This window comes from Cinclus cinclus, chromosome Z, assembly GCF_963662255.1.
Source record: "Cinclus cinclus chromosome Z, bCinCin1.1, whole genome shotgun sequence".
NCBI classification, from domain to species: domain Eukaryota; kingdom Metazoa; phylum Chordata; class Aves; order Passeriformes; family Cinclidae; genus Cinclus; species Cinclus cinclus.
In genome coordinates, this window is record NC_085084.1 from 70,576,893 (window position 1) to 70,590,824 (window position 13,932).

The following is a 13,932-nucleotide window of genomic DNA, read 5'->3' on the forward strand; positions in this document are numbered from 1 at the left end:
AGGGAAAAAAAAAAATCAGTCTGTTTACTGTTGAGCACAACTATAACAAATGCAGAATGACCTTCCAGAACTTTGAAATTATTTTGAATTAAGATTGCTGTTATTTAACAGAAAGTATTGAAATAAAAATATAATTATTTCCATAGTAATTTTATAGCTTTTTAAAGGTAAAATTCATCTTTAAAAAATAGTACAATTTAAAAATTGTCAAAAATCTAAAGGTGAAAATCACAGTAAGAATTGCAAAACTAGCTATGAATAGAAAAGCATTATTTATGTATGATCTTTTTGTAATTCATTAATATTTTGAGGTGTTATTAGTGCTTTTGCACTGAATTTTAGCACACATCAATGTTTATCCTTCCAATATATACTATGAAAAATGGGACTTCCTATCCTACTAGGTAGCTCTATAACAGATGTATATTAATAAAAATCAGGCATTAATTTTAATCCTAATTAAATTAATCTGGTAATCCTAATGAAAAACAGTTATTTGCTTAAATGAAGGCATCTGAATATGTGTATTTTGATGAAAGCAATTGCTTTTTATACAAAAATAATTAGTAATTGATGATATACAATAGTTGTTCCCTATGACTGTATGTTATCTTTGTGTAATAGAATAGGTGTCTGTTTCCACAAGCAGCAGAAAGGCTGGTTTTCAGAAGCTGCTTGTATATTTGTGTGTATCACTGCTGCCCATGAGAGTTATGGTTAGCTGGACATTGTATTAATTTGCTATTGAATTCCATTAATGATCCCATAACCGATCTGAATGCCTTTCAGCAAATGCTCAGTTGAAGGCCTAATCAGTGCCATTGAGTTGGTATACAGAAGGGAGAAGCTCAGAAAAGTGAATTGGGCTCAACGTTTCAATTGGGCTATAGAGTTACTTAACTAATCCCATTTTAGTCTAATACGCTAAAGCAACTACAACTGATCTGGCCAGAAGACCTTGTCACTCTGAAGTAGCTTCTGCAAGGTGATTTGTATCACCAGTATTTGTAGAAGCACTTTGGTAAAGAGGTCTTGTGCTTATCCCACAGGATTAAACTGTAGATGCTGAAGACAGGAGATTAAGCAGAAAGAAAAGGTAAATGCTGAGGATGAAGAAACTGAGTGACCTTGGTCTTGGTCTCCTCTATGCTTAGCAGTGCCCTGGTTTATGAAAATGAGTTTGCAAGAGCCTGCGTGCTGAATCTGGCCATAATACTCCTCTGAACCAGCGGAGGATCAGAGGAGATTGCACATGAAAGTATTTTACATAACTGTCAGCCTGTTGTTGCAGTGCAAACAACTATTTAGCTCATCCTGTTCAACTGCTACCCTTCTTAACAGGAATGCAGACAAAAAGAAATAAGCTACTTGCAATATCCAGACACTACAGGAACTTACTACACAGCAAACCAAAGCACTTTTGCTCATCCAAACTGCAGCTGGGGTGAGACAGGAATTGCAAAAACAGGTAGTAATGCCTTCTGGGGAAAACAGAAGGCAATAGCTTCTGCTGTAGCATGGAGGGGTGAGGAGAGGTGAAAAAAAGGCAAGTGCACAGGGTGAGAGAACCTGAGAGGGGAAATGCCCCAATATCCTGTGTGGTGTGGCTCAGATTTGTTGTAGCAAAACACCATATACTGTGAACTTCCGGAAGTGTATTTACAGCTGGGGAGAACAAAGACCTATCTGGATCAGAGAAGCTGTGGATGCCCAATCCACAGATATGTTCAAGGCCAGTGTAGGTTGAGCCCTGAGCTACCTGATCTAGTGAATGGCATCCCAGCCCATGGCAAGGCACTTGCAACTAGATGATCCTTAAGGTCCCTTATAACTCAAAGCATTCTGTGATTTTATAATTCTGTGACTGCAGCTGAAAAGAGAGAAAAGCTGCAAATCAGATATCCATGAATTGAAAAGGTCTGTATTATCAAAGCAGAAAATAAAACACAGTTCTAAAATTCTCATCTCTCTGGAGAACAACTGGTTTCCCTGAAGCATGTATCAGAATCCGAGTAAAGCTTCCTGACCAAAGCAGGCACAACGAATATTGCATAGTGATAAAATAATAAACTGGAAGACCAAGGCTGCATTCAAATCAAAATACCAATAACCCCTCTTGTTGCTTAATGGACACATGAGAAATATGAAACTGACACTATGTTTAAGATGCTACTTGAAACAACAGATCTGTATAGCTCTCAGGTCTGACACAGTACATCAATATCAACACATGCGCTCCCAAAAGGAAGTAAAGGGCAGAGAGGTGACAGGGTGCCATGCCTAAACAGATCTTTTTTCAGTTCTTAAATGTCTTTTTCTAATTGTCATTTGAAAGTTCCTTGTCCCAGCTCAGAGATGCTAACTTCTGTCAGGTATGTTCCAGATCTGAGCTACCTGGAGACCTTGGCTCTGGAGAGATTAGTAGGCTCACCTCCAGAGCAGTTGAGGATTTCACCAGCATCCTCTCTTGGATTTGGAAAACAACTCATAATATGTAAAATATTTCTATCCTAACATTATATCAGGAAAAAAAAACTAGGTAAAAACCTTAGCTGTATTAAAAAAAAGAAACCCTTAAGTTGTGGGAGAACTGGAGATTAGTGTGAAAGGCAGGATTTAAGAGGAAACAAAGCAGAATCACGAGTATTCAGGAGTTGAATGGAGATTGTTGGGAGAACAAAAAACTGGAAAACCAAAAGTTGCAGTAAAAAAGAGGAAATATCTTGAGATTTGAGGACTGATGTTGGACACTTAAATTCTCTTGCTAATCTTTATTTTTTATTAAAACAGGCTTAGATCTGGTCAAATAGAAAACTAGATAAACCTTACAATTGGTTGGTAATTCTTCTCAAAAAGAATATGCCTGGATAACCACCAGTGGAATAGATGAATCAGACTACACTATGCTGTATGCTGTATGCTTTTGTTCATTTTTGAGGGACATGCAAAGTGTTAACAATACAAAGATCAGGGCTTGACTACTGTCTGCCTCCTTCCTCATCTGTGCTCACTGGTTTCTCTTTTTGGGAGGGAAGGAGTAAATACAATACTGTAACCACAGAGAACTTGTGGTTTATTCCTTGGTATTTCTATGGGAAGAGCATTTTGTCCCTTGACCTTGATGTGTGTTCATAAATGTAATCTTCTTGAACTTTGTGTGCAGGAGCATTTTTTAGGCCAGCAGTCTGTAGGATGCTCATTTTCATCCTGGTAAGTGGGTTTTTTTCAGACTGCTGAAGGACAGTTTTTTTTCAGACTGCTGAAGGTTGAAGGATATATCATCCTACATATCTCCTCCAAGTGCTAGTAGGAATTTAAAATCATTTTCTGGTGCTATCCTTTTCAGTAGACCATATTCCCCCTACCATTTTGCTGGCATTCATAGAAAATACTAACTTTTTACTGCCTCACCTTAGAAGCCTTGTCCTCACATAGTGTGTTCATGTGAATTTCTACTATACTGTGCAGTTATATGATCATTTCTACATCGCTGAAATTACGCAAGCCACAGTTACCAGTGAAGAATCATGGAATTTTAATACTATATTAGTGGCTTTTATTAGATTTATTTTTAATTGAACTATATATGTCTTATTTCTTTGAAACATGAGGGGTTTTTTTATGTCCTTCTTAGTTTTTTACTCTCTGTTTGCTAATAGCTCCCCATTATTAGAAATTTTGCTCCTAGTTCCCCATTATTAGAAATGGGATTGCTGCCAAAATCAGCATAGCAGTAGATGTATCTTTTACAAGTACAAAAGAAACTTCTCACATTGACACTGACACAGTTTTCATATGGGAGGAAATAAGGTTGCCCTCAATAGAAATTACCATAGAATCATTGAAACATAAAATGGCTTGGGTTGAAAGGGATGAAACATCATCTAGTTCTGCTCCCCCCACCATGGTCAGGGACACCTTTCACTAGACCAGGTTGCTAAGGGCCCCATCCAAGTCTTCATCCTTGAAGACTTCCAGGGATAGGGCATCCAAAACCTATCTGGGCAACCTGTGCCAGTACCTCACAGCAAAGAATTTTTTCCTAGTATCTAATGTAAATCTATTCTGTTTCAGTTTGAAGCCATTTCCCCTTTCCTTTCACCACACGCTGTTATAAAAAGTCTCTTTCTTGGAGACTCCCTTCAGGTACCAGAGGATCTCAATTAGGTGACCTCTAAGCCTTCTCTTTTCCAGGCTGAAAAAAACAATTGTCAGCCTTTCCTTGTAGGAGAGGTGCTCCAGCCTTCTGATCATCTTGGCCTCCTCTGGATTTGTTCCAATAGGTCCAAGTCCTTCCCACCTTGGAGACCCCAGCTCTGGATGCAGTGCTCCAGGTGGGTCTCAGCAGAGCAGAGCAGAGCAGAGGGGCAGAATCCCCTCCCTGCCCTGCTGCCCACAGGGCTCTGGATGCAGCCCAGGATACGTTTGGCTCTCTGGGCTGTGAGTGCCATGGCTGGGGCATGTCCAGCCTCTCACCCACAGCATCCCCAAGTCCTTCTGGGCAGGGCTGCTCTGGGTCTGTTCATGCCCACCCTGTGCTGATACCAGGGGTTGATCTGACCCAGGTGCAGCACCAGCACTTGGCCTTGTTAAACCTCATCAGATTCCCATGGACACACTTCTTGAGCTTGTCCAGGTCCCTCTGGATGGCATGCCATCCTTCAGAAGTGTCAGCAGCACTGCTCAGTTTGGATTCATCAGCAAATTTGCTGAGGGTGCACTCAATTCCTTCATTTATTTCATTAATGAAGACACTACACAAGACGGTCCCAGTATGGATCCCAGAGGGACACCACTTATCACTGATGTCCATCAGGACTCTGAGCCATTGACTAGTACACCCTGTGATGTGACCATACAACCAATTCTTTATCCGATATATAGATGATAGATATAGATATATCCAATGATCTCCTTCTGGCTGCCTCTGTAAGGTTGGTGACATATGGATGAAGGTCAGGAGAGAATCAATGGATGGTGTGGATTGTTAACACGTAGGACAAAACTGTAGGGAAGAGTGTGGGGAGTGAGATAGATGTCAACAGAGAGAGGAGTCTTTGGGTAGGAGTCAGGTTGTGTGGTGCAAATAAATGGGAGACAGGGCAGCTGACAGTGCAGGGGAACATCATGGGCATGAGACTGATGGGAAAGGGAAGAAAATGCAAGAGGCAAGCACAGATCTGAACAACTTCCAGAAGCTGGAAAAGACTGGGAAGGTGCTTAGGCCTATCCCTTTTGGATAGCAAGTTGGAAAACCTGACTGCACACGTGTTTGCAGTTAAGCTGAATTGAAAGCTTGAGATTGACACACTTGGACTCATCTTCCTGGGATGGAGAATAAGAATCAGAAGGCAGGTGAAAAATGTAAGCAATTGTATTTTGTTGTGATTATGAAATGATTTAATTTTTTTATCACCTTGTCCCTGGTCCTGAGTACCTATAGCTTCCAATACTGAAAATACAAAGTACTCAGCAGTGGATAATGACAGCTCTCCCATTTTTGCTTTCTCTGTCTCAGTGCATATTTGTCTTTCTCTGTAATATCTTGGTAGTTCAGACTCATTTATGATACAATCCCAGTAATAAATGGTAGGAAGGAAATTTCAAGGTTTCAATCCTATTGAACCTTCTTTCAGTACCAGGTGATTAGATTAGAAATTGCTCTTCTCGTGACAGGAGGAATTACTGAACAGATTGTATATTAATTCTTCACTATGCATACAAAATCAGCAAAATGCAAAGCTTTTGACATCTTTAGAGATGAAGCACAAGAATATGAATCTTTTGTTTATAGAGGAGATTAGTTCATCAGTTACTGGGGCTTTACAGAGCAGAATTATTAATGTATATAATGAGGCTAATACTAATCTAATTTACCTATACCAATACATATTGATAGAAACTGATGTACTACCACTGCTGTGAGAATATTCTGATTTTTGCTGTGGTGAATTGTTTCAGAATCACTCCGTAATAATGTTGTATAAGTTGGTAATTCAGAATCTCTGATAATTAATCACATAAACATGCAGTAGTGTAATAAACTAAAGAGATGTTTGCTTTAATAAAATAAATTCTTTCCAATTATCTCCTTCCTCTTACTCAGATTTGTGGGTAGGTCTTAGGGCTACTTCAGTCATTCCAGTAAGATCAGGCCCTGCAGTTTCTCCTTCCCTTCTGGAAAGACCTTTTGCTCCCTGGTACCTTGTGACCCTGCACTTCTCTGCATACCCCTTACTCCAGACTCAGCCAGACGGTGTTCCCATGCGCTCAGCTACAGACAGCAGGCTCCTGCTTGGAGAGCAAAGTGGAAAAGCAGCTTTCAACCATTGATAACTTCCTTGAGATTGTTACCCCTGTAAACAAAAGTTTTAAGCTGTCCTAAAGCCAGAGCAGAGGATGTTGACGAGCAGGAGTGGTTTCATGAGGTGCTGTGCCTCTCCAGCCGCCAGCCCTGTGGAATCAGAGGAGAGACTCAGGACAGGTAGTCCTGTTTCAGGTAAGCCCTTGCTGAGCTGCCTCCATGAACTGGTGTGTTAGAGTGTGGCTGACATACCTACAGAGGGGAAGAGAAAGGAATAAACCCCGCACTGCCCAACCAGTAAGGCTCAGCACAGCTTACTCAAAGGAGGATTTCTGGGAACACGTTCAGGACTCTGCTGTTAGCTCATTTGCTTTCTCACTGGTGGACAGAGGCCCGATTGTTCACTGTGGTCTCATCGTTCTCTTTTCTGTAGTCACTGGCAAAATTCCTCTCAACCACAAAGGACACAAGACAAGACTGGTCTCCCTGCTATCTTTTCCTTTCTCCATCTGTTTTCCCACCTGTGTTTACACAGGCTTTCCTTCATGCAACAGCCCAGACATATGTTCCGGGAAATTTAACCCCTTTTTTCTGTTTTTAACAGATACTGTGTTAGAGCTGAAGGAATGCTAGTATTGCTAGGGAAATCCAAACTTTGTGTTTAGGAAGTGCATATATAATTTTATTAATTAGGTCTGGGGACCCCATGGAGGTTTGGTTAGTTGAAGGAGTTTCCTAATTCCAGTAGATAAGTCTGCAACAATTCATGCTGCCCAATTTTGGATGTATCCATTGCAGATTCTATTCCCCATTGTTTTTTCCCCCACTGAAAATCCCAGTGCTACTTAGAGTCAGTTGGTAAATCAGTTTTTAGATTAATTAAAACTCATAGTGCTATTTTTTCTATCAACTTCTAAGTATGTTGAACATGAAGAAATAAATGCAATTTAAAAAAAAATATTATGTGTATATATGAGAGTTACTGTGTGTGAATATGAAACTGTATTGGCCAATCTCTTGCAATGTACTAAGAGACAAATACATGTTTTATTTTACTTACTCAAAGGCAGATATCACTATCTGTGCTTCATGCCGTCATTCATCTAGAAAATCTATCTAGAAACCAGATTCTCATTGCCATCTTCCAAGACAATGTCCCAGAGACATATGATAGCATCTTTTCTTTTTTGGTTTATTTTTTGTAACATGTAGTTCATGGAATACTTTCAATTTCAAATGCTTTATTTTGCTTAAATTATTTAATGCAGTTTTAACATTTAACCTTCTGCACTTGAAATTCTAATAAACTATATCTTGAATTTACTTCAGCTTGTAGAAGGCCAATTAGACAGAACTTCTTTGACCTACCTATTATTTATGGAGATTTTCCCCCTTTTGGAACAGTAACTGTCAGTATATTTTAGACCAGTGCAGTGTAAAATAATACCATGGGAAATGTTGAGTCACTTTAGATTATACTTTGCCACTTACTTTTTTCTGGTTATACTCTAGGTGCCTCCTTTTGATAAAATACTTTAAAAGATTTGCAGTATAATACTGATTATAAATGGGAAAAAATCAGTTGAAGTGCTTTACATATGGACACTATGATATGATACAATACATAATTTTACATTATACAAAAATACTGCATATGGCTATTCCTTATTCAAGGTAGTGGTGAATTAGGTCTTTCAATATTCATACTATAATCCAGATAGTTAATTATAAGTAGCCCCACTGAGGTGTGATTATTCGTATTCTTAATGGCAGGGACATAATTAAATGCTTTAAGGGAGCAGGATCTCCCCATCTCCATGCCAACTCTTTGTAAAACATTTTTCAGCTGAAGAGTATAGAACATTTTTCTAAAAATATTGTCTGCAAGAGGGCCTAAAAATTAAATGCCTTTTTGGCACAGACTAATCTGCCATTTTGAGGCAACATTATATGCAATAGTCCTCATAATATTGCATAATTTCTTGTTGACAAGAAACTGTTGTGTTGTTCTTTTAACACCATATTTTATATGGAAACAATAATCAGTCAGAAGGACTTCTTGCTATTCAAACTCGATAATTTTTTTGAAAGTGCAAGAGAATTTTGAGGAAGATAAAATGAAAATAACTTACTCTTTCTTTCTGCTAAAAGGTAGAAATTGATATAGGTTTAGACGCTCTATTAGTTAGCAAACAAAAATATAAATCTAACAATTTATTATTAGTAATAATAACACAATTAATAATTCTTGCAATATAAAAGCATAAATAAATTATAGTCCTAATTCTGCTAATTCATTTACAGTATACATTTTTAATTTAAACTTTACACAACTAGGCAAAAGTTAAATATCACATAGTATGCATTGGAAATCAAATGTGGTCAACACAGATAAAACAGAAGATTTTCCAAGCACCTTCAATTTCTCACAGTAGAATTTTAACTAAATATTTGAGTTTAGATTAAATATTTAATCTAAATATTTAATTCAGAACTGACAGTCTCTGATAATTTTTTTAAATAATTTAATGGAAAGAAAAGAAGTACAATATTTTTATAACCAACTTCAATTTAAGTTGAATAGTTTAATTTGTAACTGTTATTGTTTGCCAAACTCAAGATTACAAGAGCACAGCACTGAATACATAAGGAACTAACTGGCTTTTTTCAATAGGCACTAAGCATCCATCTGAATAAAAGCAGGAGTAAACAAATTACATAAAATCACTTCTGGCCTTTGACACAGCAAGTCTGAAAACTAAATCTGTACTTAGGCTTATTATCTTAGAATCTAAGCTTAATTATTATTTTTAAGGCATATGAAATTAGTAAAACTGTGAGCTTTTGCAAGATAATAAATATACGGTCATAATCACTCTTTGTAGAAAGAACCCTTTAATAAAATAGAAATGTATGGATGCTCTGTTATAAATAGCATTAAAGATAAAATAGGCACTTTTATTTCTATTTTATAAAATTATCCTAAACTTTTGTTCTGTCATATAGAGCTTTCTTAGAAGAATTTGATTGAACACTGGAAAACAGTCAGGATGTAAGAAATGTTCATAAGTCTAGACATGGCACTCAGTGCCAGGGTCTGGCAGGGTGGTGCTCACTCAGTGGTTGATGATCTCAGAGGTCTTTTCCAACCTCAACAATTCTGCATTTCTGTTACTGGCTTTTGTCTGCTGTAGTCAAGAAAACTTGGCCTCAGCTATTTTCAGTATCTGCACATGGATAAAAGCAAAGAAAGCTCAGGATGAAAAACAAAGTCCCTGCTCAGATAACTTGTCACTTTTTATTAGGATGAGAAACTGGTTTCTCCTAGCTAAGTGGTATAAAAGACACATTTGGAGCTAGGTAAAGAAAGGAACATAGTCTCAGGATTGTTGGAAAACCCTAAATGAATATAAATGGTTCTTTAAATTACAATTTGTCTATAAATTCTATCAAAGTTTGGATCAATTAAGTGTAGGCAGTTCTTTTCAAATGAATAATTTTCCCCAAGTAAATTTTTGCTATCTCTTTTGCTATACATTAAATTAAATAAAATACCATAAATTAAGTAATGAACATGCAGAGAGCTCAGGTGTCGGTCTTCAGAGACAGAAATTTCAAATTACTACAAACAGGAAATAAATGTCAGCTAAACTAACCCATGGAGTTTTTGTTGGAGGGGTTTTGGGGTTTTTTATTATTTGTTTGGTAGGATTTTTTAATAGGAGGACTAATAAGGGCAAAAGCTGTCACAAATTAAAAATAGATATATTTAAAATAGGTTCAGGTAAGTAGTTTTAAAAGAGAGAAAAGACTGGAGATGGGATATTACAGAAGTTGTCTTTAATTCTAATCAGCCACTTTCAGTCCTACTTCAAAACAATAACTACTTGGTTGTGTATTGAAGCTGCTTTATGAACCATCTCTCCAACAGATGAACCCAGGTATCTGAAAGCAACTGGAGAGACAATTATTGCTGTCATACCTTAAATAAAGAGGTCATGCAGCCAGTATCTCCTAACTCAAAACGACTTGTCTGCAATTCCACATTTAGTGTAAACAAGGTGGCAAAAGCTGTCGCTTTTGCATAGCTTCCTTTTGGACAGTTCAGATTACAGATCTCACAGTAAAAGGCAGGAATTATCTCCTTTTTGCTTTCTCCTTAAGTTCTCTCCCTTGCTGCAGTAATGCTCCTCCTAGAGCAACGACTACATTTTAGGATTTCTTAAATGCAGGACTAAATTTTTCAGAACATAGATTACTGGAATTCATTTAATTGCATCAAACTACATTCTGAGTAATTGTAAGGCCTGGTAGTAGTTATTTTAGTAACTATAAAAAAGCACCATATGTCTGGGTTTTCCACTCTGTACACTAGTAATAATATACTGAAACATAAAAATGAGGAAAGAATGTAGATAAATGCATTTCATGTTTTCCAGAGTTGAATAAAGAAAAAGGAAACAGAAGTGCAGGTGTTTATGGTTAAAGAAACATGTTATCATATGAAACAGGTTCGCCCTGTTTTCTGTATTGGAGATGTTTAAGTCAACATGGAACTGGAAAATCACTCAATTTCTGAAAGAATGGGATGCCCAGAAGCTTACTGATTTTTTTCTTTTAATTGCTTGAAGTTTATATAGTCCTTTCCTAAAGGGAAAAAGAGCCCAACTATACTCATAGTGTGTTGTAAAGATGGGAACAGAGTGCCCCTTGCTGAATATCCCTTGCTGGCACACCAAGAAAGTGCCCATTAGCCAGTTTCTGCTCAGTGGACAACATCAGCTGCTTGAAAGAAGTAAAGAACTGTCAATCTTTGCAGCATGCCAAGGAGTTGCTGTTAGAAAATAAAAATAGCCTAAACATGGTGGTTCTGGAAAGCTTATTCTGAAGTGTTACAAGATGGGTGGATGGAAAGAGCACTTGGACATTTACGTTTTGTCTATGGTAGTTTAGTGACTCATTGTTCTCTATAAAATAAAAAATATTCACAATATTCTAATCCACTGTCCCATTCTCAAGAAACATTCCCAAGTCTGTTAGACTGACTGACCCAAGCTTTTTAATTGCTTTGATTTTCCATCTTTGTTCTGCTGCTGGAAGTAATCAGCCTGAACAGCTGACAACATGCACAGTAACCTATATGCCCATGCTAAAAACAAGTTTCCTGTTTAGGAACTGAAGCAGTAGTCAGCTGTCCTCAGCTGGAAGGACATCTCACTAGATCCTGTCCTGTTTCATCTAACAGATGTTGGGAAATCACACCGCTTTGGAAGGGGACAGAAGTGAATAAAAACTGCTAGTTGTTTTTAATTACTTTTAATATAGACATTACATAGCTATAATACTGTTGTATTCATTAATTGTTTACTACAAATTTAATTTCTACACCTAGTAAAGTGAACTTGTGTCCTTGCAAGACAAAGATGCACATATAATAATTCATTGTATGAATCTTCTGTTTATACAGTATAACATCCTAACCTAAGAAATATGGTCCACAGAGAAAGGACTGATTTGGTGTCCTTCAGTTTATGAGTCCAGTCCTTCTGGACTCATAACTTACCTTTATCAACACACTTTTGGTGGGCATATTTTGTCTGCAAGGCAACTTTATATTGATATTCAAATTTCTGCAGATTTTAATCTCCAGTCAGATGTTAATGTGGCATATGAGGTTGAGTAATTACATCTGGAATATAATTTATATGTAAAATGAACAGACGATGAATGGACTAGCATACACTCTCACATAAACTGTACTGCTTCTCAGAGTAGAAAAAGGAGTTTTCCTATGTAAAAATCTTCTTCATAAAATGGAAACCAAACATTATTTCTAGGATGGACAGTAGATAAATACTCATCCAGCAAAGTCTAAACAAGAGATCAATGTCATACGTGCTACTAGTAATTTATCTCTTCCACATCCATAAATAGCACTTATTTTCTCAAAGTAAAAAATTAAAAAAAAATTAGTTTAGGCATCATGTAGAAAGAAAGAGGAGAGTGAAAAAAGTATCACTAACGTATCAGTGACGTATCAGTACAGTCCATAAAAACAGTGAACCTGGTCTCAGTTGGGGTCCAAAGTTGATTGATTCTCACAAAAGGCCTATTAACCCTATTCTTTAAAATTCATCCTGTGGGTGATGTCACTCACCACGTTCAGATTTTCCTGAAGTCAGCCTTTGTTACTGCTTTCTTTCAGATATGTGGAATTTCCTATGCAGAGTGTTCTGTCACTTTCATGCAATAGTAAAATATAACATATGCATTCCCTGTTTTATGAGAAACTGATATGGGCAAGCTCCTTAAGAAATTCAGTGTTCCAAAAATTGAACCTGATCCAGCTTTTCCTGAAATACTGCCATAGAATCATAGAACTACTCAGAATGAAAAGACCTTCAGATCATTGGGTCTGACTGTTAACTCAGTACTAACAACTCCATCACTAAGCCACGTCCCACATATGTGTGCAACTGGTATGTGGGTGATTGGTTTTGGTTATTGTAACTTTCAGAACAAGGTTAGCTTTAAACTTTTATGATTGACTTTAGAGTCTTCATAGCAAGTACATTGTATTTGAGCCCATTTACATGTTCTTTTGAGGGCTTTATTTTTCAATGTGAAAGACTTGATCCTACACCTGATCCAAATTATGATTTTCACCAATGAATTAATTACATTTGCATTAAATAGGACTGTAAGAACAAATAAAACAGTCACTTTCAATTAGGGCAGTGACTGAAATTTGTTTCATAATGTTCTAGGCAACAACTGTACACAAAGACTAAAGAATGCAAGTAAAATTTGCTTGAATTCAAGTAAAATTCAATTTAGAATTGAATTACAGGTTCATTGTAGCCTAATACATAATTTTTAATTGGAATTGAACACATTATTTTGTTTGGAAAGGAAAGAGTAGTATTTGACACACTGAAAGTGTCAGTATGAAGGCAATGCCAAATGCACATGGTAATATTAGTAATATGCTGCCAACACTTTTTTTTATGCTAAGAGAGAACCCTGTTTATCCAAGCTGTTTAAAAATAGTCTATGTCTTTTGTGTTTCACTACACACTCCTATGCTCTTATTGTATTTCCTAGGCTATTTAAATCAATTGAACATCAAGAAGAGCACAATTGTTACGGTCACCTGGTGTACGTGATGCCACTAAGGCTCATTTTAAATATGTCATGGCTATTTTCATTACTTTATTCTTTTCATGAAAAACAAACACTTGGGTTTATTTAAATGAACACAAGTGTTTAATGCAAATACATTTCAATATCCTGTGTATTTCCTCTCTGGTCCAGGTAAGATTTTATATATTATTTCTCATTATGCTTGAGGGTCTATTCAAACAAATAGTTGATAGATTAATACATATAATTAGCAAACACTTTACCCTTATGAACAGACTACAAAAGATATTGACACCTATAACAAGGTAATATAGATGATGTGTCAGTGAGTGTAATACAGTTCTAATCAGTCAAGAAACACCACTAGAAATGTAGTACGTGGGTATTCATTCACAGTATTTTTTCTGTAAGAAAACTGTAGTTCATCTTTTGAATGACACCGTTCACCTGGAGTTGAGAACACAAAGCTGTCCTTGCTTATTGAG

At 36.9% G+C, this 13,932-nt stretch overlaps 1 protein-coding gene across 1 annotated transcript in view; it reads left to right on the forward strand.

Annotated features, from left to right (window-relative positions):
* HCN1 (hyperpolarization activated cyclic nucleotide gated potassium channel 1) overlaps nucleotides 1-13,932 on the forward strand; it is a 190,174-nt gene that overhangs the window by 170,894 nt on the left and 5,348 nt on the right. The gene's annotated exons all lie outside the window — the stretch shown is intronic.